This window comes from Hemicordylus capensis, chromosome 4 (genome assembly GCF_027244095.1).
Source record: "Hemicordylus capensis ecotype Gifberg chromosome 4, rHemCap1.1.pri, whole genome shotgun sequence".
Classification (NCBI taxonomy): domain Eukaryota; kingdom Metazoa; phylum Chordata; class Lepidosauria; order Squamata; family Cordylidae; genus Hemicordylus; species Hemicordylus capensis.
Window position 1 is genome coordinate 278,994,171 of NC_069660.1, and position 27,303 is coordinate 279,021,473.

The window sequence follows — 27,303 nt, forward strand, 5'->3', positions numbered from 1 at the left end:
ATGCAAAAACACCATGCAAGTGCAGGGGAGGCTCTGCCCCAGATTCCCCCACAACTTGGCACAGCCCTTGGATTTAGGCCTCAAGATAAGATATTTTTATTTGCCTGAGCCTTTTTATGCAATGCATTTGATTTTATCTGCAGATAACTTTAACATAAGCTATTTCATCGGTTGCTTTACCATTTTTGTTGCTGCTTGTTACTTTTACCATTATGTTCTGCTGTTAGTTACTTTAATTGTGTTTTTATCAATACATTGCATGGCCCTATTAAAAACTAAATGAATGAAGATCAAATATAAACATATGGCAGAGGGATATAAATCTATTTCTACAGTCCATGGGGCAATCTTCCAAATTAATGACCCTAAATTTCTGATCCCTCATCATACCATATCATAGCACAACTACAGATAATCATGATTAGATGACGGAGTTGTAGCTCATTGACAGCACTTTTGTAGACTTTGCATTCAGAAGATTCGAGGTTCAGTCCTTGGCATCTCCAGGTTGTGCTGTGAAATACTCCTGCCTGAAACCCTGGAGAGTCACTGCCGATCACTGCAGACAAGAGTGAACTAGATGGACCAATGGTCCGACTCAGTGTAAGGCAGCTTCATTTGTCATCAAAAGACAAATTTGTTCAATGCAGATAAGAAGTCTTACCGGAGGGATTGGCTACAATTCAGAGACAAAGGAACTGAACTGGAACCAAGACAAAAGGGTGTTTCCTTTTTTAAACTCTTCTGCTGTAGTACAAGCTATACAACTTAAAGGAACAATAGAGCCTCGGTACATTTGCAAAAGCAAAACTCTTCCCCAGCTGTATCATTCCAAAAAGAAAAAAAGAAAAAGAAAAAAAGGACAGCTTTGTTCCCACTCTAAGAACAATGTATTCTCAGCTAAACCATATGGTGTCAGTGATAAGCTTATTTAAATGAGCACAAAGAGGTGTTTTTTGCCCATGTTGGAAACAATCGATGGAAATTTCAGATAATTCAATTTTTCAGATCATTATAATTGGCCGAACAACTCTACCTTTAAGGTCTGTATTCAAGATCCTTGACACAGATCCATTATCCTTGGCATATTTTAACCATTCTGATGCATCCACAATCAAGATGGGTTTCCCTTTCAATGAATGCTTAAGATCAGGTTGCCAATTTCCATGCAAGTTAAGTCCTATTCAGGCTGTACAAGTGTACAGATGTCACGGTTCTGTCATGGTCCTTTCCTTCTCCTCTGCTGGTTCTTTGACCAGCTCTCCCTAAGTTGCTTTGGGTTCCCTCCCTCCAATCCTTTGATCAGCCTCTCTTTCCTTCTCTCCCCAAACTCTCTCAGGTTTCCTGTTCTTTTGCCCTTGGGCCCCTGACAGTTCTTTAACCGGTCATAGGAAGTTGCCTTATACCTAATCAGTCCATCTAGCTCAGTATTGTCTACACAGATTGGCAACAGTTCTCCAAGGTTGCAGGCAGGAATCTCTCTCAGCCCTATCTTGGAGATGCCAGGGAGGGAACTTGGAATCTTCTGCATGCAAGCATGTAGATGCTTTTCCCTGAGTGGTCCCATCCTCTATGGGGAATATCAGACGGTGCTCAGATGTAGTCTCCCATTCAAATGCAAACCAGGGTAGACCCTGCTTAACAAATGGATCAGTTCATGCTTGCTACCACAAGACCAGCTCTCCTCCCATGAAAGTGGGAGGAAAGTAGTCAGTGTTGCCTCTAAGGCGTGCACATGCTCACAAGTTTCTTAATGTCAGCTCAGTTAATTTTAGATCCCACTGAGGTTGAATCAGCAAGGCCCCACTCTGAATGCATGTGCGTTCACACTGATTTGATAGTGCTGCCCAGAACAAAACTCATTCCGCACACAGATGAAAAAAATTAGATAACACACTGAAAGTGGCCCTTCCTTTCTTTTCTCCCCTAACTCTCTCAGGTTCCTTCCGCTGAATTTATCCACTAAACAAACCATCCCATCACTGCTTCCCTTCCCCTTGCCCCTGAGTAACAGACACTCAATAACCATAGCAAAGGTAAAGCATTAGGGCCCAGACATGCCTCCATCACAGTGTTTGAGTCACATGGAAATGCTCTTGTTAAAACTTTAAGTCAAGCCTCTGACTTTGTACTCAATAGAGCAATTTATTTTATTTGAAGTTAAGCATGTGGTGGTGGCTTTCTGGGAAGACTGCCTGTTTTATAACCACAATTAAAAAGGTCCCACAAGGGCGCAAGGGCTCCCCGCAAAAGACACCCCTATGCTGTTTCTCTGAACGTGTAGAATAATCCACGCATTTAACCTTTTTTAACTAGCCCAACTATAAGCAGTGTGGTCACTTATAAGCTGCTGCTGCAGTTCTTTAAGGGCTCTTTCCTAGGACTTGCTACACCAGTATGCTTAAGGCTGGGATTTTTGGATATTCTTATCACTAGCTTTAACACAGAACAGGCATACACAATCATTCTGTTTTGTCTATTTTACATCCCACACACACAAAAACGATGACTTCAAATTGAGGAAGTAACACTGCAAGGAGTTAACACCCTTTTCCTCAACAGGATTTCCTTTGTAAAATGGCTCCTGTTGAATAAAAAGTGGGTTTTTTGTTGTTGTTTTTAGCATAGAATACATACAGCCATGCCAATACTCCACTGAGGCTACACTGTAAACACAAAGATCTACGCTGAAATATTTTCAGAGTAGTAGTCCTGGAATAGTTAACATCTAACACTACAGAATTAGTTGAGTAATTATTTGCAGATTGAGAAAAAATAGAAATTACTCATGAATTAGAGTAATTTGGGGATACAAATTATGGTGCAAAATTAAAGATGAATGATTTGGCTCTTTAACATGCCTGTTAAGTTATATTAACCAATTTAGAAAACATGAACATATTAACAACATGAGCCAGCGTGGTGTAGTGGTTAGCATGGTGTAGTGGTTAGGGTGCTGGACTAGGACCGGGAAGACAATAGTTCAAATCCCCATTCAGCCATAAGACTTGCTGGGTGACTCTAGGCCAGTCACTTCTCTCTCAGCCTAGCTTACTTCACAGGGTTGCTGTGAGGAGAAACTTAAGTATGTAGTACACCACTCTGGGCTCTGGAGAAAGAGTGGGATATAAAATGCAAATTTAAAAAAACCCCAACAACATATCAACTGAAATGGCTTCTCTTGTTTTGCTATTTAAAATGATGCAAACATATTTATATAAGAAATACAAAATGCTTCAACAAATGGTAATGTGGCAGTTTTGAAAGACTCATGGCAGGGAAGTCCATTGAAATAAAATCAAAAGGTCAAACTGCAAAGTTCCTTTTGGGGAAATGATTATTTAAACTGAATCTGACATTTGGTATTTCAATCCAGTTCATAAAATAACTCTTAAGTTTACTTTCTCCAAAGCTTCAAGTCTGCATCAGCAAATTTGAGGCATGGTCTATTAAAAATCTGCTGGAAACTAAATCAGATAAAACTTGGTAATTCTGTTGCCTGCAACTTCATTACTCTAACTACTCAGTTGGATCTCTTATAAATAACAGTACAATCCTGTGCATTTTTACTTGGAAGCTAGTCCCACCAAGCTCAGTGTTCATCACTCCCAGTAAATGTGCACAGCACGGCAGCATCCATAAGGTACGTTTGCAACCACAAGTGTATATCCTTAAGAGGCACTGATTATTTTAAGGATCCTGATGTTCCACTTCAAATGATATTGAGAAAATGTGCAAAATTAATTCAAAAATAAATACCATATAATATGCTTGTGCATTCAAAAACATTTTAAAAATAAAAATGTAGTATAAAGAACAAAAAAGCCACGTACATGCTTTTACTCCTGCCAATGGCTCAGCGCCCACCAGCTTCAACAGAAACAGAAATGTGTGCCAAAGTAAGTGAATGAAACAGAGGTAGCCTTTATGTAATGGAAGATTATTGGTTCTCCCTTCCCTTTCACACCTTTTCAAAAACTAATCATATCACCACTCCCCCTAACACATAAATCCACTGTGTCTAAGTGAAGTTCTAATACATCCATTTTGGTAAACAGTGCTAATGAAAGGTTTTATTCATTCATTTCAAGAATGCAAACGCTTCAAGGATTTGCAAAAATACTGGCAATCCAATATATCCACCAACATTGTGTGGATATATATATACATTGTGTGGATATGCTTATTCCTGCTATCAAAGGGCAGGGCCCTTTAAGCTACAGTACATGCTACTACAAAGCTATATTTAACTCTACACTATGAGTTACCACATGACCAGAGTCACTTGGCTTTAAAAGTGCATTTTAGGGCAGCAGTGGCCAACCTGATGTTCTTCAGCTGTTGGTTTGCAACTCCTATCAAGCCCAGATGCAATTTATCGTGGCCGGAGATAATAGGAATTGTCCAACAGCAACTGGAGCCTTTTCAAAGCAGTACTAGTTTTGACCTATACATCTGCCTGGCTTGGGTCCTACATGAACTGGAGGCAACCTCCTCTACCATGTTCCTTCACAGCTTCTGAGGTCAGCTACAAGCTAGTACTTGATAATCCTCTAGAAGGCAAGTATATTTATTGCTCCTTCAAGAGAGAAAAGACAATGCACTAAGAAGGATCTTTTAGAGTTCTGTGGTAGGAAAGAAACAGAGAGGATATATGAATGAACAAATTGTTTGTTTTGGAAACGTCTCATATTTTTATTATTCTTGTGTTTTAGATCTAAGAGTGCTTGTGTCTCATCTCATCTCTCATACTTATTAAACCAAGACTGCAGCCAAGTTTTGCACTCAGATTTTACAGCTCTAAGCTCAGCAGAATCACACATCACGCATCATGCCATGTCTTTCACGCATGATGCCAGGTCTTTCCAATTTTCCTTATGCCACCCATTCTTATAGGTGAAACTCGGAAAATTAGAATATCGTGCAAAAGTCCATTAATTTCAGTAATGCAAATTAAAAGGTGAAACAGATGAGACAGACGCATTACATGCAAAGCAAGATAAGTCAAGCCTTAATTTGTTATAATTGTGATGATCATGGTGTACAGCTCATGAAAACCCCAAATCCACAATCTCAGAAAATTAGAATATTACATGGAACCAAGAAGACAAGGATTGAAGAATAGAACGTATTCTATTATTCAATATAATGTATGGGCTCCTTGACGGGTTTTCTCTTCCTTCTCCTTCTAGAGCTTGCCCTGCATCTTCCTTGGAGTCATTTGTCTCATGGCTCAGAGGGCTCCCCCCACAAAAGGCTACTTGCTCCCAGAGCAGAGGCAAGTCCCTCCTCCATCCCCACCTTCCACACACAGCCTTTTGCCCCATTTTTCTCCGTCCGTCATGTCAGCAATCCTCCCTGTTGCCAGGCTGAGTCTCTGCCATTGTTGCCCAGTTCTACAGACTTCGTACCTAGTGGCAAACCAGTCTGAAACTTCATTCATTCATTCATTCGATTTCTATACCACCTTTCCAAAAATGGCTCAGGGCAGTTTACACAGATTAATAACAAATAAACAAGATGGATCCCTGTCCCCAAAGGGCTCACAATCTAAAAAGAAACATAAGATAGACACCAGCAACAGGTGCTGGAGGTACAGTGCTAGGGATGGATAGGGCCAGTTACTCTCTCCCTGCTAAATAAAGAGAACCACCATGTTAAAAGGTGCCTCTTTGCCAAGTTAGCATGGGTCACTTGTCATGTCCTCCTTGCAGCAGCTCTGGTCAAACCACCTGGCTTTTTCCTCAGCACAGGGTGGGGGGCGCTCTGGTAGCCATTTTCACTGAGCTAATGAGACAATGTATGTGAAATGGTTTAAACACCTGAGATGCACAATATTAAGAACAGTTAATATTCCTTTCCACTGAACTTGCACTGGTGCAATACTGACTGATTAGGGCCTGAGACTGTGGGGTACTGATCAACATCCACTATGCAAAGTTACTTTAAGAGCTGAAAAGTAACCTACTTCACAGGGCTGTTGTGAGGAGAAACTTAAGTATGTAGAACACCGCTCTGGGCTCTTTGGCAGAAGAGTGGGATATAAAATGTAATAATAATAATAATAATAAATCACAAGACATGATCCTTGTGTTCCCATAAGCTCAGAGCCTACATAACCTGCATAATTAGAAAATATGGCTCATTCAAAATGAGGTAATCATGCTTCTTCCTCACAACCATCTTGATTAAAATGTCTCATTTTGAAATATGCATTTGTTTTATTTTCCTTTCCTTGTTGCTTTTTTTTTTTTTTTTTGCCAAATAGATGTATACAGCTAAATTCGAGATGATTAAAGACAATTGGGTGTCCCTGAACCAAGATTTTAGATAGATAGATAGATAGATAGATAGATAGAGGAGAGAGAGAGAGAGAGAGAGAGAGAGAGAGAGAGCGCGAGCGCTACGGCCTGAGTTTCCATACAAGAAGGATAATATTCAAAACAATGCAATCTAATACATTTTCAGAATTGTGTCTAATCATTAAACACACAGGCTCTGTATTCCTGTAGCAATGCTATTAGTATACTAATTGTATGAACATCATGTTTAAATACTCTAAACTGCCTTTTATTCAATACTTATTTGCATTCATTTTAACATAAGCTATTTGTCTCTAAATTATAGTAAATAAGAATGAGCCTACTCTCTCATCTAGCAGTCCAGCACATATGCATACAAATACCTCTACAGAATACCACTGTTCATGTCACCACATTTAACTTTTCTAGTTGAGTACGTTTGCTCTGCTTGAACATCTTTGGTAGGGAGACACACCTGAAGGGCTTACTGAAAGCATTAATAATTAAAAATCCAATGAGGCAAAAGTGCAGTTTTGCACCACCATGTTGATACCTAGGAACACAGTACTATCATCCATCTCAACAGTGAACCAGCAACATACTACAATTATTACCATTACTTAGATTTAGAGAATTTCATGAAAAGGTTATCCAAATATGCCTTTTGGATCTTTAAAAATATCCTCTTGTACCTAAATTTTCTCTTAAGAGAAATTTACAATCATTCAATTTTTTTTCTTCAGTGACCCATGACTCCACAAACCAGAAACCTCTTCTACACCTAGTAAAGGGAACTATAATCCCATGGGTTAGAGGGTCAAACTATACATTACTTTTAATGTATGTTTTTACTTCTGAATTACTTGCAGAAATGGGGGTCTGAATGATAGCAGAAGTTGGAGTCTGATCCAGACTGGGACCATAGCAGCAGCGAGAGAGAATTTAATACTTTGTCTCCACTGAGGTCCAGTGGTCCCTCTATTTTTTTTCATCTCTGTGCAGAATGAGATTTGTTCTGGGCAGCAGTATCAAGGCAGTGTGGCAGATGCATTCAGAGTGGGGCCTTCCTGATTCAACCTGAGCAGGATCTGAAATGAACTGTGCGGACATCCAAAAACTTGTTAGTGTGTGCATGTGTGCACGCCTTAGGGGGAACAGTGCTGAGGTCCCCCACTTCCCACATCATAATTTCAATGTGGATCAAGAGGGACTCTGCTTATGTTATTTATACAAGAAAACCAAGATGTGGAGGGTCAAACCACACATTTATTAAAACCAATATGTAGTTTGAGCCTTAGTGCCACCTAGATCAGTTACTTCAATTGGCAGGATTTTTTAAAATATAAAAGTGAGATACTTATATAGTGTCCACGTTCAGAGAAATATATGCCACAATTTCCTTTGGCACTTTTTCTTCATTACTATACTGTTAATAAGCCAATTTACAGTTAATGTTATGCAAGGGATGCGCCCCAATATTCAACCTAAATCACTCTACTGCAGCTCAAAGCCAAAAAAAAAAATTGTCCCAATGAACAGCAAGCTTCACTGATTATGACAAGTTCTATTTGGAAGCAAAAAGTTCTATGGAGAATATCATCAAGACCACTAGCCTGAATGTACAGACAAGCAGATACAGTATGTATGGAAGTTCTGGAAGCACCCTAGTATGAGAAAGAGCACTTCTTTCCATAAGCTTTCCAACATTCTTTACATTCTTTCCACTTCTTTGGGGAGGAAGCCTCAGAAGTCAACATAAAGGCTAACATTTAGAATATACTGCAAAATACATGTTTTTTGTATAGCATCCTGAGTAGGGACCCCTTCTCATGCATTGTAGCATGGAAGTTGCTTCAACACGGCTTCTTGTCATGCAACATAGGAAACATCGGGAATCCTACATCATGTGAAAGAAGCCTACCTTGCAGCTCCTTCCCAATCAGTGTTGCTTTCAGTTCCCAAAGTGATAGCATTACTGTGGGCTCCTCCAAACCAGACTTCAGATGTTATTTTTGTAGTGCAGGTAGAATTCATACTGCAGTAAGGTTGTCAGGTCCAGGTGGTGAAAGAAGTCAATATCCATCACCCAAAAAGTGAAAAGAGACCACACTTTTCACCAAAAGAGTGTCCAAAATTCTCCACTTTTCATAAAACTTTCTTATGTTTAGTGGTATTATATATGCACATTTTGATTTAAAAACTGGATAATTTGAGATTAACTACAGCTCACCATTGCGAAGCTGATGACCAGGTGTGTTGTATGTCTGCTGTCTAGGTGCAGAGTTCTTAAGGCCCCTGCTTCTTAACCGTAAATTCATCTCCTGGTTAGGTTTACCACATACACAGTCCTCTGTCCTTCCCCACGGGTCACCCAGCCTGCTCTCTTCAGCCAGGCCAGCAACTTCACCTCTTGGCTCAAAGCAGGGCAGCCAGCTCGCTACCAAGCCAGCCTCTTCCCATGCTGGCGCAGCGGTGCATCTGTGGTCTCCCACTTGCTTGCTGTCATCTACGACTACTAACATTTATATGTGGCTTTTCAACAAAAGGTTTCACAATGGTTTTCAAAGAAACATAAATAATAAGATGCTCCCTTGTCCCCAAAGGGCTCACAATCTAAAATGAAATGCAAGGTAACACCAGCATCAGCCATTTAAGGAATCCTGTGCTGGGGTTGGATAGGGTCAGTTTCTCTCCCCATGATAAATAGAAGAGATTCACAACTTTAAAAGGCGCCTTTTTACTCAGTTAGCAGGGATAACTGCTAGCTAAGTTAGATTGCTACCTGCTAACTTCTCACTGCCACCACTACCACCACCACATGAAGGAAGGAAGCTGCACCTGCCAAGTCCCACCTATCCATGCTCCTGCATCACGTGGCTCTACAACCTGCCACTGAAGCAGAACCTCCACTCAGGCTTCCCTATTGGACGGATGGCCAGTAGGATGCCAGCAGAGGAAGGAGACAAAAGGAAGCTGTTCATGAGAGCAAAGTGTTCTGAGCAAACACAATGTACCAGCTGCTCCCCAGAACTTCAGACACCACAACAAATGCAGAAGTCGTCTGGTCCCCAGAATAGTCACATGTCCTCTATGAAGTCCCTAGCTGGCAACCCTACGCTGAAGAATCCCCACAGCAACAAAAGTAATGTGAGAGGAGGCTTTAGTCCACAGTAGTGACTACTGCAATCTTTTCTGCTTTGGGCAACTGCTCTCCTATGCCTTTTAGGCTAAGTGTTGCCAGTTCTTCACAGATGGTTGGAGGGCCTTTGAGCACCATGGTTTTTCTCTCTCCAGCCATTTTCTTCTGTTCGGGGGGCGGGGAGGCAGAGGTAAACATGTTGCAGTCCACAGGGACTGAGATTTTAGGGGAAGCAGCAATGAAAACACTATTTCACTGTATCGCAACACACAGTGTTCAATTTAATATATGACAATTTTATAACTGACACTTTATCCTGTTCAATTCCTCATCCCTCTTAACCATTTTTTCCTTTGCATTTTTAAAGCCACTGCTGCACAATGAATAGGCATTTTCACAGAGTTGTCCAAAACCATGTCCAAGCCATTTCCCTGAGTGGTTACAGTTTATTTAGAAGCCAACAATGGTGCATAAGAAGTCTGAATTATTCCCTCCAGCATGCATTACCTTGTCAACATTAAATTTTACCTGCCACTAATAATAAAGTGACACCCATCCAGTTCCTTCAAGGCTCTCAAGATACTTCACCATCATGAGGAAAGAGTATACCTCACAGACAAACAAAAATCTCTATGTGAAGACAGCATTCTAAATCTAAGATGACAAGTAGACTTCATATTCTTTCTAGCAGTATGAGGCCTAAAGTGAATAGGTGAGATTGGACACACATGGAACCCATCTTTCACTGTGTGCATCCAAACATCTCTTTGGAGCTACAAGAAGTGCTAATCCCTGCCATATAGGAGAACTGGGAAGAAACTGTCGACCTCTCAAGCAGCTGCCAAGAGCAGCATTTAAGGACACACTGACTCTTCAGAAGCCATGGCGTTACAAAATGTGTTTTAAGCCTTATTTTTCATTTTGAGAGACATGTGACAGAGAGCTGCATGGTAGGGAACAGAATTAGGGATGAGAAGTAGAGTTTAGGTGTGGGTTTTCCCCCCAGTTTCACTTATATTTGTTTGTATTTATTAAAATTTACCCACTCACCTTTCCTCCATGGAGCTCAGGGTGGCATATGTACTATTCCACCATTTTATCCTCCCAACCAGCCTATGAGGTAGGTTGAGTGGGGTAATCATGACTGAGTGGGAATTAGAACGAAAGTCTCTCTGGTCCCAACCTAACACTCTAGCCACTATATCAGGATTTTTATTTATTTATTTGATTTATATACCACCCTTCCAAAAATGGCTCAGAGTGGTTTATATCAAAACAAAAACAAATCAGTTAACAATTAAAATCAAAACTAAGTCAATTAAAAAATTAAAATTATCTAAACATTAAAATCATTAACATTAAAATGTTAATTTTAATGACAAGGTAGGCAACTTTGTCTAATTTATTAATTTATATAATAAAATTTATTAATTTTGTATGACTTCTTGTGGCCAGGGATGATGGCAGCTGTATTTCAACAATGGCCAAAGAGGCAAGGTTGCCTATCCCTGCATTATACAACCCGTTATATGTATTGGTATCTAAACCAAATATTTTATCATGTATTTTCCTACCCCTGCCCCACCTGTCAAAGGGATCAGAGAGCAAATTTTCCAGGGCTCTGCTTAGCACAAATGACTGCTAGACTTAACCTTCAAATCCTAAATGGCTCACTGGAAAGTGATCACCCAGGAGAGTTTACATATCTATCCGGTACAAAAACAAGCACCACAGATTATACTGCTCTTACTGGAAACCGGCTCCCTTCTGTTGTGAACTTTGAAGTCATGCCTCATATAGATAGTGACCACTTCCCACTCCTCCTCCAACTGGCGCCCTTGGCCCAACAGCTACGCATGGAGACTTGCTATACTCCCAATATTTTACCAGAGGGCCAGGGGAGATGCCGTGCCAAATGGACACCTCAGCTTGATCAAACAATAAAATAATTGCTTGCAGCAGAACCCTTCCTGACGTACCAGGAAGGTGCCAAATGGACACCTCAGCTTGATCAAACAATAAAATAACTGCTTGCAGCAGAACCCTTCCCGACTTACCAGTGAGACCTCACATCAAAGGATTAGTCTTTTGCCCCTTTGGAGAGATATGACGTTTTAATACATGAACTCCAAAAACATTTAATTAGGAAAGTAGACTACACTCCAAAGTCACCCGGGCTTTGCACCCTGGTTTGCATAGAATCAAAGCAAGCCCTTACATCCTCCTACCTTTCCTACAGTGCTAGCACTGGGGCAGACGCCTTAGAGGGCCTCTCATATCTTTCACAACTCAAGAAACAATATAAACATCTACTGACAACCAAGAAGAGAGAGGCCATGAGGGCCACCTGGTCACGACTTATCCAGGCAGCCAAAGATAAGGACTCCTCCACAGGTTGGCGCATCATGGCCAACTCTTCCTACAATGGCATAACCCCGATAGATTCCCATATCCCCCCAGCAACCTGGGAATTGCACTTCTAGAAACTATACGAGGATGTAACAGCAAATAGGTCCCCCTCCAGAGGATATAAAAGATTTGCCTAGCTGGCCACCAGTCACTGTGGCAGAGGTTGAGTCCCTTGTCTCACAATCTAAAGCAGGAAAGGCCCCAGGAGATGACCTCATCCCTACAGATCTTATAAAAAGTAACCTGGAGTGGTGGGCCCCAGTCCCAGCTTCATTATTTACTCATATTGACTGCCAGGGCCACATCCCCAGGGACTGAGGGAGGGTGATCATCATTCCCATATTCAAAAAGGGGCAAAGAGATGACCCGGCCAGTTATAGGCCCATTAGCCTGCTCAACACCATCAGCAAGCTGTATACCAGGCACATACATGGGAAACACAAGGACTGGCTAGAGCAAGAAGAGATGCTGGCAGATGAACAAACGGGCTTTAGGGAAGGCAGATCTACAACTGACCAGTTCCTGGTGCTCCAACTTCTCATTGAAAGGTACTCTTCTAACAAATCTACCTCCCTCTACACTTCCTTTATAGACCTTAAGGCTGCATTTGATTATATCTCCCGAGTTATGCTATGGGAAAAGCTTGAATCCTCCTCAATTGATCGACGTCTGATTTATCTGATCAGCGCCCTTTACACAGACACATCACTCAAGGTGAGATGTAGCCCCCAAGGACACCTTACAAACCCTCTATCAACCCAGAAGGGAGTTAAACAAGGTTGTATCCTGGCCCCGCTATTGTTCAACTTCTATATTAATGCCATGGTGGGCTGTCTCAACAACCTTGACTTCCACCCTCCCAAGCTGGCCAGAAGAGCCATTTCCATTTTACCCTGTGCAGATGCTGCTGCTCTCCCCCTGCTAACTTGGCAAAAAGGCACCTTTTAACGTGGTGGTTCTCTTTATTTAGCAGGGGGAAAGTAACTGGCCCTATCCACCCCCAGCACAGTACCTCCTAAAGGTCTTCTAATCCAACCTCCTGCTCAGTGTAGGAAACTGCTTCAGCATTCCAGGGATGAGATATGGTCTTGTGGTAACAAGCATGAATTGTCCCCTTTGCTAAGCAGGTTCTGCCTCATTTGCCTTTTAATGGGAGACTACATGTAGCACTGGAAGATATTCCCCTTAGGGGATCGGGCCGCTCTGGGAAGAGCACCTGCATGCTTGCATGCAGAAGGTTCCACATTCCCTCCCTGACACCTCTAGTTAGGGCTGATAAACTCCTGCCTGCAGCCATGGAGAAGCCACTGCCATTCTGTGTAGATACAATACTGTGTAGATACAATACTGAGCTAGATGGACTAATAATCTGGCTCAGTAGAAGGCAGCTTCCTATGTTCCTAATCAACATTTGTTGCAGGAACCTAGCTCTCTAATGGGTGGTTCAATTTATGTGAAACACTTCCACCTCAATCACAGATTATATTTAATGTGTGATTGAGACAGAGGCGTGTACAGAGGTGTAAACCTACACAAAATGTGTATATTTGAACAAAAGCAATGTGTGTTTGATGGGAACCCCCAATGTATCTAGAGAGGCCCCCAAAAGGTTCAGGCTCTTCTGGCTGATGAGAAGGTATCTGTCACTGAGAAATGTCTAGCAACTGGAGAGTTGCTGCTTAGTCCCCTCCATAAGAATGTTCCACCAGACTTTGATTGACAATATTTGTATCAGCATAACTTGCAGATTGCACTCTTATGGAACATCGCTGGCTTGCTGGCTAAGACTATAGATATTTCATTGTTGTTGAGCACCACCCAGAGTCGTTTGGATGGGGTGGTATATACATGTGATAGATAGATAGATAGATAGAAGTGTTTCTAAATTTGACATTTTGCTTCAGGAGAATTGGGCTTTGGATGATGTGGAGCTAAACAGCTATGTTTCTTTCCCTCTCAAAGCCTTGCCTAGCACAAAGGGTGGGCGATCTAGAGGTCATTTGGGGGTGTTTATTTCCACTAAACTTCGGGCTTCTATTATCAGATTGGATCCTTTGGTTCACCTTACAACCTCAGTGACTGTTAATTTTAGATTAGCTAGTTTTGTAATTATGTTTATTTTCCTCCTCAGTGGCTACGGTCACAGGTTAAAGAGATTTTGTTAAAGTTAGAGAAGTGTATTGGTAAATTAACCATTGCATCCTGAAGCTTTTGTCATTTTGTCAGGTAATTTTAATGCACAGATATGTCAGGATGACAGGGCCTTTTATTCACTTTTTCCAGATATCCAACCACCTACCCTGAAACAGTTCAGGCCCATCCCTTACCTATTAGGCATTCTAAAGATAAGGGGTATGATTATGGCAGGCTTTGTCTTATGCAAATGGTTAACAGACTTGGTCTTGCCATATTGAATGTGGGGGTCAGGAGAGGCAGGTTTGGATAACACATTTTTATCAAGTATTGGAGCAAGCACCATCAATTATGTCATTGTTTCCTATAATTGACTCAAGTTAGTGTTTCAGTTTATGGTGGGCTGCCATACGGACAGTGACCATCTCCCAATAGTTTATGCATCTAAAGCTCAATGACCAGGACATTTATGCGGACTGTGAGCCTTTACTAAATACAGCAGCTGACAAAAGATTGTCTCACATTAAGTGGCCCACCAAAATGCAAGAACTTCACAAAATTGCTTCACTCAGAGTAATCGCCATTTGTGTTCCTCTCTAACAACTGCAAACTCCCCTGAATTAGTGCTTGAGTTGTAGCAAGAATCGATTCAGTTCCTCACAAATTCTCTGATGCATAAAAATAAGGCCAGGCATCAAGCCCCCGTACCCCAATTAATTCAAAGCCTTGGTTTGAGCAGGAGTGCATTGAGGCAAAGGCCTCTCTGATTGAAAATTACAAGTCTTATAGAGAATGTATTCTAATAATAATAGAGTGAATGGTTTCAACAGAAAAGGAATTACAAGCCTTTAATAAGGCAGGAAAAAAGGCAGGCTCAGAACTGGCAGTGACTTATTGCTGCAGAAAGAGCCAATGATTGGTGGTGTCAAGGGGCCTAACATAGTGGCACACATTACTTGAATGGTTGTATATCAGCTGATTCATGGGAAGCCCACTTTTGACCCATCTATCCAGTAGACCAGGGCTGTTTGTTGTTATCAAAGGTAGATACGGACCACCTGGCACCCAGTTTCCACTTCAGACATTGTTGAGCTTGTCTCCCAGTAAAGTCCCAGGCAGTGACTAAATCCCTGAAGAATTTCTTAAAGCCAATTTAGATTGGTGCCCCCCACACACCCCATAACTGTGGAAAGAGGATGAAAAACAGCAAGTTCTGTCACATCTGAATTCTGTGGAGAAATCTCTCTGAACTCTCCATACAATTTGGAAAACTGAAAGAAGCAATAGGATTTCAAAAGTAAGTCTCTTTGAAAAAAGATGACCAGATCTTTTAAAGGCACCTTTTAAAAGTGGTGATTCTCTTTATTTAGCAGAAGGATAGCAACTGGTCCTATTCATCCCCAGCACAGTACTGCTCCAGTGACTGTTGCTGGTGTCTATCATGTTTTGTTTTAAGATTGCGTGTCCTTTGGGGACAGGGATCCATCTTATTTGTTTATTATGTATCTATGTAAACCGTTTTGGAAACTTTTGTTGAAAAGCAGTATATAAATATTTGTAGTAGTAGCAGTAGCAGATCTCTTTGGCAATCGTGTCATCAGTACAGAGTAAAATAATGCTGGCATGGAGAGACAGCAAAACTCACACACTTCAAATTAATTCAGGTACAGTGGCCCACTTGTCATAAGGCTGAATTTTTGAGAAGCTGGCTGTTGACTGGGGTTCGGCTCCTTGAAGGAATGCCGAGAGAGAGGGGGGGGGGGAGAGAGAGAGCGCACTCTTTTGCTATGGAGTCTAAAAACTGGGCTGAGGGAAGACCAGGTGGATGCTCTCTGCAGGTGAGAGAGCTGCAGAGTCTTCTGGCTCACAAGCTATTGAATCCACCACACGTCTTCCCATAAACAGAACTGCTAAATGGAGACCAGCTGGTATTATGCCACTCAATATGTTTGCCGTCTGTGGACTGTGATTGGAAATTCGTAATTACTGACCTGCAGATAATCTTAACTGTGTCCTCTGCTGTTCGGTTTCCAGTATCAACTGGAGTATAAGCTTTCAGAATATCAGCTAAGAGAGAGCTAGTCTACATCTTAGAGTGCTTGGGGGAACCAGTGTCATAAGAACAGCCCTGCTGGATCAGGCACAAGGCTCATCTAATCCAGCATCCTGTTTCACACAGTAGCCCATCAGATGCCTCTAGGGAGCCCACAGGCAAGAGGTATGTGCATGCCATGTTATTGCTGTTGCTCCCCTGCAACTGGTATTGAGAGGCATCGTGCCTCTGAGGCTGGAGATGGCCCACAGCCATCAGACTAGTAGCCACTGATAGACCTGTCCTCCATGAATCCTTTCTAAACCCCTTTTAAAGCCATCCAAGCTGGTGGCCATCGCCACATACCATGGCAAGGAATTCCATAGATTCCATAGTGTCAATCAGTTGTGTAGGCTATTCTGGAAAAGGTTGAACAGCTTTCCAGTACTGGAATCTGATTTAGCATATTTCAGTGATGTGTACTTTTGGGTTAATTTGCATACACTTCCTGCTGACAAGTTTTAGGGTTGCAAATAATATATCCACATATTTCCTAGCAATAATTGATTGGAAACCGTTAATTGCAACTCTAACTACCCAGTTTCAATAGTATTGCATCCATTCGTTAATAACAGTTTTATGAAACAATGCACTTCTACAAAATGGAACTAGTCCACAGAAAAATGTAGTAGTATAGTAGGAAAATGTAGTACTCACGATTTTAGATTGTGAGCCCTTTGGGGACACAGAACCATTTTATTTATTTATTATATCTATGTAAACTGCTTTGGGAACTTTTGTTGAAAAGCGGTATATAAATATGTGTCATATTTGTAGTAGTGGTAAGGCACCTACCCCTCATCTGTAGTGCCAAACTGCAGGGTAAGTGTTTAGTGTTGCAGCTTCTCGGAAGAGATAGTCATCTCAATGTAAAAGCAAACTGAAGTTACCATACTTGAATTGGTCAAGTGTTGCTTATGAGAAGTTACACTTATTAATTCACCATGATCAATTACTTGCCTCATTCTTGATTCTCACCACCACCACCACCACCTCCACCACCGGTTTTATGCTAGAACTTTTTGCCATTGTGGCTTTTGTAATGGGGATGAGCCTTGAGTGTTGCAGGGCTGAGAGAGGAAGTGAGGGTGTTCCGTGACTACAGAGATGAAAATGGCCTCAATGAGAGAGTGCGTGAGACCCAAGCAACTTTATACATCTAGATGTTAAAAGCTAGATATTTTTCGGTCTTGTATTTATATAATCTGCATTTATTTATATAACCTGTCCAATGTATTATCTTCTTTTATATATGTATATAAATGTATTAATTGAAAAAACAAACAAAATCTCACAATGCACGCGATAGTTATCATTGGGAAATATATTGTTTTTCACAGCACAATGTTGCATGGTTCTCTAAATAATTAAAGCCACAGTACATTTGTCAAAAAAAAAACTACATACAGTACATCTGTTATGACATTTTAAGGTTTGTTCAGCTACTGATCCAAAAAATTGGTTCTCTTCTAGTCATTCAAAGAACATTTTAAGAGAAAAGCAGTTTTTATGACTCCACAGTTTGTTTGCATATGCACATTTGCAAATTGTGAATTAAATATTAAACATTTAATATTTAAATATTTCCCTATTTTAAAAAGGATATTGGAACATTCAATGTAATCTTGTTTTGATTTATTATTTCAAATGACTGATGCTTATACAAAGAAACTTTTACAAATTATTCCTCTCTCCATTGTGGCATTCATTGATAAACATAATAGCAATGGCCATGGCACAACACCAAAATATCATTAAGTAAATTTAAATCTGCCTATGAAGGGTTTTTTTTTAAAGAAGCTATGAGGGCAAGCACACATGCACACGTGCTTTCACTCTCTCTCGCTCTCGTCCCCCACCCCCCACTCCAAGTCTCCTGAAGACAGTTTTCTCCAGGAAAAGTAGCTATCAAGATTATTGTTAAAAATGCTTGCACATAAAGCCTGTACAATAATTCTGTTCCTCTATACCCAGCCGACCAAACCTTCCTTTCCTCTTGCTTGATCCGTTGCCAACATTCATTCCCTCCCTCCAACCTTCACTATAATATTTCTCTTTTCAATAGTTAATATTCACTACCCTTTAGCAGGTGGCAAATGCTATAGCCATGGCAGTTATATCAATAGCTAGCCCATTCAATTTGAAGGTAAAGATAATTTGTTTCCCAGAAGATTATCCTTTTAAATCAATATAAAAGTTTGTGCGTGTTTTTTTAAAAAAACCTATTTACAGGATTTCTCAGCTTCTGATAACATTAGACCTTCACTGGCGCCGACAGATAAAACTGCCTGGGTTTGACCTTAGGAGCTGTTCTAAAGGTGGAGAAAATAGATTTCTCATCTTTTTCCTTGTCTTCTTTCCACCAACACCTTCCTTTAACTCAAGTCAACCATTCTTTCTTCTGTCTTATTCTTTTTATTTTAACCAATTATTTTCCTAGTCACTCCTTCAAAGTCTTGTTTCCACTCTCAACCTCTCACTTGAACTCTCTCCTGCTGCTGTCCAGGTTCTGAAACCCATGCCTTACATCAATCAAATCCAGCCACACTCACTGGAGACCATAACTAGACTCCAAGCACCTGGCAAAAGTTTCCATACTCACTTTCCCACTAAGCCTCCAATCAAAAAAAATAAAATAAAATACAGAAATATAAATGGTAACTAAACCCTTTCCTGCCCCTTCAGGAGAGTCAATTTCTTTATAACATCAAATTAAGATGTATATACACAGTGCTACTCCAAATAAGTAGGAGTAGCCAGTAAGTTGGCCATTCAGTCATAGTCAACTGACAAGTTAGATCATGTAATCTTAATATATTTCTGCAAACGCAGCAATGGTCAGCAATTCTTGATTTCTGTAACCAGCAATTTAGAATATTGCTCCTAGGGCAATAATTTTAAATTCTATTCTATACTGATATCTTACTAATTAAGATGGGTGGTATCATTTAATGAGAAGTGGTCTATCAAAACTTAAGTACCCCAAACCATCCTCTTAGGAAGGAAGGACATTCCCCTAAAACAAGAGACTATAGAAGTTTGGATCACGGATTCCAATTTAGAATTTCCCCCTTTTCAACTCTTGATTTTCCCGAGCTTTTGGCTCCGGACTCTATAGCTATAGTCTTTGCCATTTTTCTTTTAATTTTCATTGAGTCTCCTGTTTTGAGTTCTATCTTTTGTATTACTGAGAATGATTTGCCACTTACCTGGAGTGGTAAGATACCTACTGAATTCTTTAATATATTTTAGACCTCTTAAGCTCTGCTTTTGTAATCTTTCATGTAATCCAAATAAAACCTGAACTTGATTTCTGGAGTGTGGACTTCATTTTCTGGGCAGTGGGCAAACAGGTGGTCAGAACTCAACCTCATGGCTAAAATTGTGGCTATTGGGGAATATTAGGAATTATAAATAATTCCAACACTCCAAGCCATAATTCAATGAAGCCAAAGTAACTAGCTGTAACTCACAAGCTCATCTGTAAGATGTTCAGGCCTAACAAATAATAAGTACTCAAGACATGGTACAGAAAGTGCTGCATGGGCACAAAATCCTAAACCATGTTGCTAATCTTGAGCTGCAATTAGATCTGCCAATACAAATATTCAGCCGCTGAGTGCCCATTCCATTTGTTTCATTGGTAACTTGGCTGCAAACCCTATTTAAATCCAAATGCTTCAGCTTAATTGGGCTGTGGATCTGGCTGAATGACATGCCCAAAGGCCCTGTGGAAGTATCCATCACAACAGTGCAATGTGCTTTGCGCTAACCTAAGATGCCCAATACAAAGTAAAGTACCATTAAAATTCATGAGACTTAAAACATGCTTAGCTCTGCACTGGTATGCTGCTGTTAATCACACCTGGATCTGAGAAAACCTGCTAGCAAAAGGGGACCAGAAAATAGTCCACAGGTAGCTAATAGTTCTAGCCCCTGAATTGTGGCATGTATTGTGTCACCATATGGTTTACAACTGAAAAGAAGATAAGAGATGTGAAAGAGAAAGTTACCAAGTCACCCAATCACGGAATGTTAAGAGTCGGAAGAGATTTTAGAAGTCCAGCTGCTCAGGGCAGGAAATGGCTGCAACATTCCTGACAGATGGCTGTCTAGCTAACAGACCATTCAGATCAGTTCAGGTCAGGAATACTCAAGTAAGAGATGAATAACCCTCCAGTGGCCTAGCAATGGAATATACTCCTGGCATATGTTCTTGGGGCCAAATATGTTCAATATACAATATCAAGGCACCAATCAGATCCCCCCCCCCAGGCAAAGCAGTTTAAAAGCAGAAGCAGTAAATGAGGACAGATCTCACACTCATTGCCAGCCTATTCCCACACTATTTGTTCTCCATAATCTCTCAGGCTGGCAATGAGCTGTCAGTAATCTCTTAGGCTCTAACAATATCAATAGCCCAGCACAGATGCAACCCTGACAGCAGCTCCATCAAACACGCTTTTCAAATGGGAAGCCAAATCTCAAGAATGTGTGTTTTGTTCCTCCATCCTTCTCCAAAACCCCTTCCTCTTGGAATTAATTTCACGATACATGTGCACTGACAACAACTAGGCTTACGATTATCTTGTAACCATGTTTTCTAAGCCCATTTTGCACCATGGTTTATATCTTCTACAATTTGCATCAGTGTACATGTGATACAAACCTATGATTAACAACAGAAAGGAAAGGAGGAAGAAAATGCTGTAGGAGACATCAAGGCACAAGGAAGGAGTGCACATTCCCAAGGCTGGCTCCTGATTTGCAAATCGTGGTTTGCAGGGAACCAATAAAACATCTGCATTGAGCCACTGATTGGGCAATGCTATACTCCAATTAGATGAGTGTCCTGGTTATGCTAGCCTAATAGTTGGGCTCCTATACCAGTCCATCACAAAAGAGAAGGAAAAACAAAACTGAGGGGCAGCACAGAGAGAAACAACCTAGGTGGCCACACTCACAGCATCCATAACAACTCCACCAACCAGGCCAGCAAGGGAAGAACCAAGGCAGTCTTGCCACTGGGTAGATGCCTTCAAGAAGTTGGCAGTGGGGAAAGAAAAGCAGGAGGAGAAGGAGAAAAGTGGCAAGTAACAGTGCAGGGCAGAGCCTCCGTGGCACCTCCTTGAAGGTCAAGGTTAGGTATCTACCTCTCCGTTCCCCTCCCATGTTTATCCTATCACCTCCAGTGGTGGTCCTACTTTTTTTCGTCTCTGTGCGGAATTAGTTTTGTTCTGGGCAGAAGTATCATGGCAATGTGTGCACACATACATTCAGAGTGGGGCCTTCCTAATTCAACCTGAGCGGGATCTAAAATTAACTGAGTGGACATCAAAAAACTTGTGAGTGTGCGCATGTGCGTGCACATGCCTTAGAGGGAACAGTGATCACCTCCCTTCTCCACATTCCTATATGGTCTTTCAGACAATAATGTTCCCCTATTTTATATGACATGGCTATAGCGTTTCTTCAATAAAGTTGTGACAATGAAGACATTTCTTGGGTACTGGTAGCAGTAAGGAAAATATGCCAGATCCTACGCTGTTCAACATGTTTTGTTTTGTTAAGTATAGGATTATGCCCTGAGCCTGCTACAATTTACCTCAGTGACAGACAGCCTGAGTTATTACCAAGAGCAAGCAGAGGGAACCACCAAAGAACATGCAACCCCCTAAACGCCTGGTTGAAATGGCAATGGTTATCTATCTAACCTCTGAAGCAGTTAAACAATTTAAAGTCTGATCAACAACCCGCTTAAGCTCAAATACTTAGTTTTAAACCAATTTAGTCCCATTGAGACACAACAGATGAAATCCAATTACTTTAGGTTAATTGAGATGTGAAGCAGGCTGCTCGTTACTTTAGCTATGATTGTGAAGCCATCACGGATCACACACTCATCACGACCCAGTCTACCTCCCTTTGTTATGAAGCAAAACCATGCAAACACAATCATTTCAGTATGATGAGATTGAAAAATTCAACTTCTTCAGCAGTGTTTGAAAGTAAGGCATTTTCCAAGAACTTTTAATGTTCTAGTAGTTAACTGAACTCTACACCAGTGATTCCGAAACCGGGAGCCTCCAAATGTTGCTGAACTACAACTCCCATTGTTGTACAATTTACTGTGGCTAGGGATAATGGGAGCTGTAGTTCAGCAACATCTGGAGACTGCCAGTTTGGGAACCACTGCTCTACACCAAAGATATTTTTAAAAGCTTTCAGATTCTAAAATCCCAGGAAAAATAAGCCTAATTGTTTATTAAAATTAACCAATGAAACAGTTGCTTAAAATATGAGCAAAGTACTGAAATACTGATGGAAATGTTTGACTGTTCTGAAAGCCTGGCTACTTTTTGTTTGCTTTGTTAAGACTTTTGGAACATTAGAGGCTGCTTTATATTGGAATCAAGACTACTGGTTCATTTAAATCAGTATTGTCTACACTGATTGGCAGCAGCTGTTTCAAGCTGGAATCCTTCCCAGCCCTACCTAGAGAATTCCAGGAATTGAACCTGGGACCTTCTGCATGAAAGCAGATGCTCTACCACTGTACTATGGCTGCAAAACATCCCCTTTTGGCTGTTTGTGGAGAAAAATTTAAGGGAAAATAGTTTTACAGCCCTATTTCTGAAGCCGGTAGTAGGAGGGTAGTAGCACTTTGTAGGAGGGTAGTAGCACTTTGGGGCCCTAACTGGTAAACTCGTCACTACCCACTTAGGAATGCCACATCATGGGCAGAGGTGGCTACACAAAGGCCCCTGAGTCTTCTACAATAGCCAGTTGGCCTGGCCAGTAGGGTGTGCAGAACTTGGTCTACTCAAGCCTGGTTCAAATATAATTGGCCCAGTTCAACCGGTTTCAACTCAAACCAAACTGGGGCCCCCAAAAGGGGTGCTGGTCCAAGTTTGAGCCATACCAGTGCCAGTTCTAATGAACCACTTTGGAACCAGTTTGGTGGTTCGATGGGGCATTGCTTGTCAAGGGGGGTCGGGTGAGGATTCCCCTTTACAAGCAGCGGGGGGGCTACCTGCCTTAAGAAAAATCCTAATGGGGCAGTGGGGAGAGGGCACCTGGAGTTGGAGGAGGAGAGAGTGGCCCTCTGAACTCTTGGGACTGGCACTCCAGAGCAGCCCAGTTCTGGCCTCCACACATGAGCGGAGGCCATTTGTGTGACAACAATGAAAATGGCCATCACACAAATGGCCTCTGCACATGTGCAGAAATCACACAAATGGCCTCCCCATGTGCAAAGGTCAGAACCAGGCTGTACTGGAGTGCCAGGCCCACTCCCGAGAGCTCGGAAGACTGCTGCCACCTTCAACTCCAACTACAGGTACCTTCTCCCCGCCACCCTATTAGGATTTTTGTTAAGGTAGCAAGGGTTCACCCCTTTGCTTATAAAGGGGAATCCTCACTGGATTCCTCTTGATAAGCAATGCCCCCTCAAACTGCCAGACCAGTTTGGCCTGGTTCAACAGTCAGGCTGAACCAGAGGCCGGTTCGAGTTTGGCTGGAACCCGAACCAAACCACCGGAATTGGTTCTGTGCACACCCCTACTGGCCAGCACCAATCTCTGTGCAAAGTTAGAAGTACAACCAGTAAGTCACACCAAACCATCATTAAAGGTGTAATGTCTGAACTGACAAGTCATGACTAGCAATTATCCAGAGTCGTAACACAGGTTTTTAAGTGGGTTTGTGATAAATATGGTTTGGTATGATGCCTGAAAGAGGCCGTAATTATGGCCAGCAACTGCTAAAAATAGAGATGAGAGTAAACCTATGCAGTGAAATGCTGAAACCACAGAACCAAAGCAGACAAGCAGCTCTATGGCTCGCCCAAAATACTTTGGAAGCTCAAACCTTGGTTTGGATTCTAAACTATCAGCAGGTTCAGACATCACACAGAACCACAGCTAAACACTGGTTTTGTGCAACATTTCCTAGTCTCATGAGAACATATTATCCCTTCCCTTGCCTGCATGTGAGTCAGAAGAGTACTACTTCCGAATGAGGTTAGGAACAAATCAAGTCTCAGTCTATTCCAAACTATTTACTTAAAATAAACCAAGATGTGTGCCCATGGTTTGAAGTGGGTTTCAGGTCTTGGTTTATTCCAAGAAGGTAGGTTAGAATAATGAAGACAATGATGACAAATATTTATATACCACTTTTCAACAAAAGTTGTCACAGCAGTTTATACCTAGAAAAATAAACAAACAAACAAACTGTTCCCTCCATGTCCCCAAAGGGTTCACAGTCTATAAAGAAACATAAGTAGACACCAACAATCACCACTGAAGGGATGATGTACTGGACTTGAATAGGACAGTTGCTCTCTCCCTGCTAAATATAAGAAAATCACCACTTTAAAGGGTGCCTCTTTGCTCAATTAGTAGGGGGCAGTTGGTCAGCAGATGTCACATCTGATATTTGAGGTAAGGAACAAATAAATATAAGTCACGACATCCAAAATGACCTATCTTGGTTTATTCTAACCTACTTACTTGAAATAAAACAAAATGTAAAATCCACTTCAAACCTTGAGTTCGCATATTGGCTCACTTAGGATGGAATATATCAAGATCAGCTGGTCTCGACATTACAACTGAGTTTGGTTTGTTCCTAATCTCAATCAGAAGCAATATTCTTCAAACTCGTGCACAGCCAAAGGAGACTAGGAAACATTGCACAGGACTGACATTTAAACTGCGTATACATGTGACCTCTGAACTGCCCTTATTGTTAGCGTAAACCATGGTTTGAAGCAATGTCTGAATTGAGCTGATGGGTAAAGAGCAATTTAGGAGACTTCACAATTTGCCAATTTGTTTGCTTTAGTTTAACTCTTGTCAAGACACTACTCTTTCAGCATAAAAGTGCTTTAATAATTACTTAACAACCTAGTCTAATCAGCTCAGCATCCTTCCCAGGTGCAACTTCCCCAAATTGCTTTCCAATATCTTCTGTTTAGTATAATAATGTGTACCTACCCTTCATTTTGCTGTGGCATGACGTTTTAAATGCTCTAAGTGCTGGAGTCCTTTGCTTAACAGAAAAAAAGAAAAACTGGCAGCAAAGCAGAGGATCAAATTAGATTACAGAATCTCCAGCAGGACACACTGAAGGATGAAATCAGTTCAGGAGGCTTCTGAATTGGAGTACATTTCCAGATTTGCAACAATTTCAGATCATCTTTAATCTAGGGGTTCTTAAACTTGAGTCCCCATACACTGTGGGATTTCACTTCCATAATTCCCAGTCACAATGGCCAAAGCACCGGAAGTCCAACAACTTCTGGGGACTCAAATCTGGACTGGAAATCTCCTTGAAAACACTATTCATCTTACATGTAGCATCATGCAAATTAAGCCTACAAACAGTGGTTGAGTGCTCCTGGTCCCATTCATTATTGATTAGGTATGAGAGGCGGCGGCGGCCTGACCAAGCAGGAGGCAGCGGGACAGTTTGGCCTGGCCCTCCCAAATATGGAAGAGGCAGGGGCCCGGCCAAACTTGGCCGCCGGAGGCATCAGAGCCCGGGATGGGAGGGAAACTTTTCAGCCCGCCGCCGCTGCCCCGGTAAGAAGGACCTGACTGTGGCGGGAGGAGGAGGGGGGCAAGAGAGAGTAGGGGAGGGGGCCGGAGGGAGGGGGCAAGAGGGAGGGGGGCCGGAGGAAGGGGGCAAACGAGTGGGGCTGGAGGGGGGAAACAGCAGCCCCCCAAAGAGCGCACAGATGCTCTGTGTGGGTTGGCTACTATTCCATTATTCCATCTTTCCACGTCCCACTCTCAGGGTGGCTTGCAGATATCTACAACAACCAGGGTAGAATATAAATCCACAATGGCTTTATTAATTACTAATTATTATTATTGTTGTTATTGTTACTAAGAGGGAGAGCAGTGTAATGATTGTTGTAGTTTTGAGATAGAAGGTGGGGTCTCTTCCACTTAAAACCAGTTTGTGCAGGCTGTACTCGGCACAATTTAGTTTGATTTTCTCTGCAATAAAGAAGTCTCCTTTTCTTGTTTAAGTGACTATCCTTGTGTGGAACCCAAATTATTACATGGTGTCAGAAGTGACGAACAAGAAAGGCACAGCAGTGGTATGTTTTCCACCACTCTGCAGAACACTGGGAACAGAAAGGCCCAGCCCTACAAGAAGGCCTGAGGCCTGTTTACAAAACTCTGCACTGAAAGGGAAATATTTCCGAATCCTGGAGAAAACTCAGGAACTGTATCTTGCTGCCATCGGGGCCGAGGCCAAGTTTGATAAAGTAAAATCATCTCTCCTGTAGGAAGTACTAGAGGTTTATAATAATTTTCACTTTGCAGAAGATGAAAAAATGAAATTTAGCGAAATCATTAGGTTATTTGAGGAGTATTGCATGCAAATAAAAATTGAGACATTTGAAATAAATAGATTATTCACAAGCATGCAAAAACCGGGTGAAACTATAGAGTAATATGTTACAGAATTGAATACTCTAAACAGGACCTGTGCTTCTGGGGACCCGACAGATTCACTCATTCGGGACAAGATTTGTGGTATTAGGGATAATACAGTCCGTGAAAAGCAACTGCATGAAAAAGGCCTCACTTTAGAAAAAGCTCTGAAGATTTGCAAGGCTGCAGAAAGTGTGACATTCCAAGCAAAAGAATTGACGGCATCAGAGGAAACTGTGCATGAACTCAACAGGAAAGATGTGAGGCAGCAAAAGCAAACCCTAGCAATAAAAGAGCCAATTATGAAATCTCACACTAAGGTCAATGTTAGCTCAAGACACAAATGCAGGAACTGTGGCATGCACCACGGTCCTAGACAGTGTGCTGAATTTGAGAAACTCCTTTATATCTGTGGCAAGCATAAACATTTTGCAAAATGCTGCAGGTCACAAATGCTGAAACTTCAAGTGCATACTGTTGAACAGCTCCTGAGAGAGGAGTTGTATGTGGATGTAGTAGAGTCAAGTGGAGTTACAAGCAGACTGGATCCAACCAATGGAGCTGAATGGAACCATTATAGCCTTTAATCTGGATATTGGTGCCCATGTCAACATTTTGCCAGATCATAAATATAAAAGAGTGAAACCTAGGCCAGAACTTCATCCAACTGATGTATGGGTTACTGGGATTTAGGATTGCAAATGTCAATTATGGGACAGTGTATTGCCAGTATTACCTACAAAAATGCCACATATAAATTGGCATTTCTCATTGTAA

The 27,303-nt window shown here is 41.5% G+C and overlaps 1 protein-coding gene across 3 annotated transcripts in view; it reads right to left on the reverse strand.

Moving 5' to 3' along the window:
• MMP16 (matrix metallopeptidase 16) overlaps positions 1-27,303 on the reverse strand; it is a 350,260-nt gene that overhangs the window by 197,050 nt on the left and 125,907 nt on the right. The gene's annotated exons all lie outside the window — the stretch shown is intronic.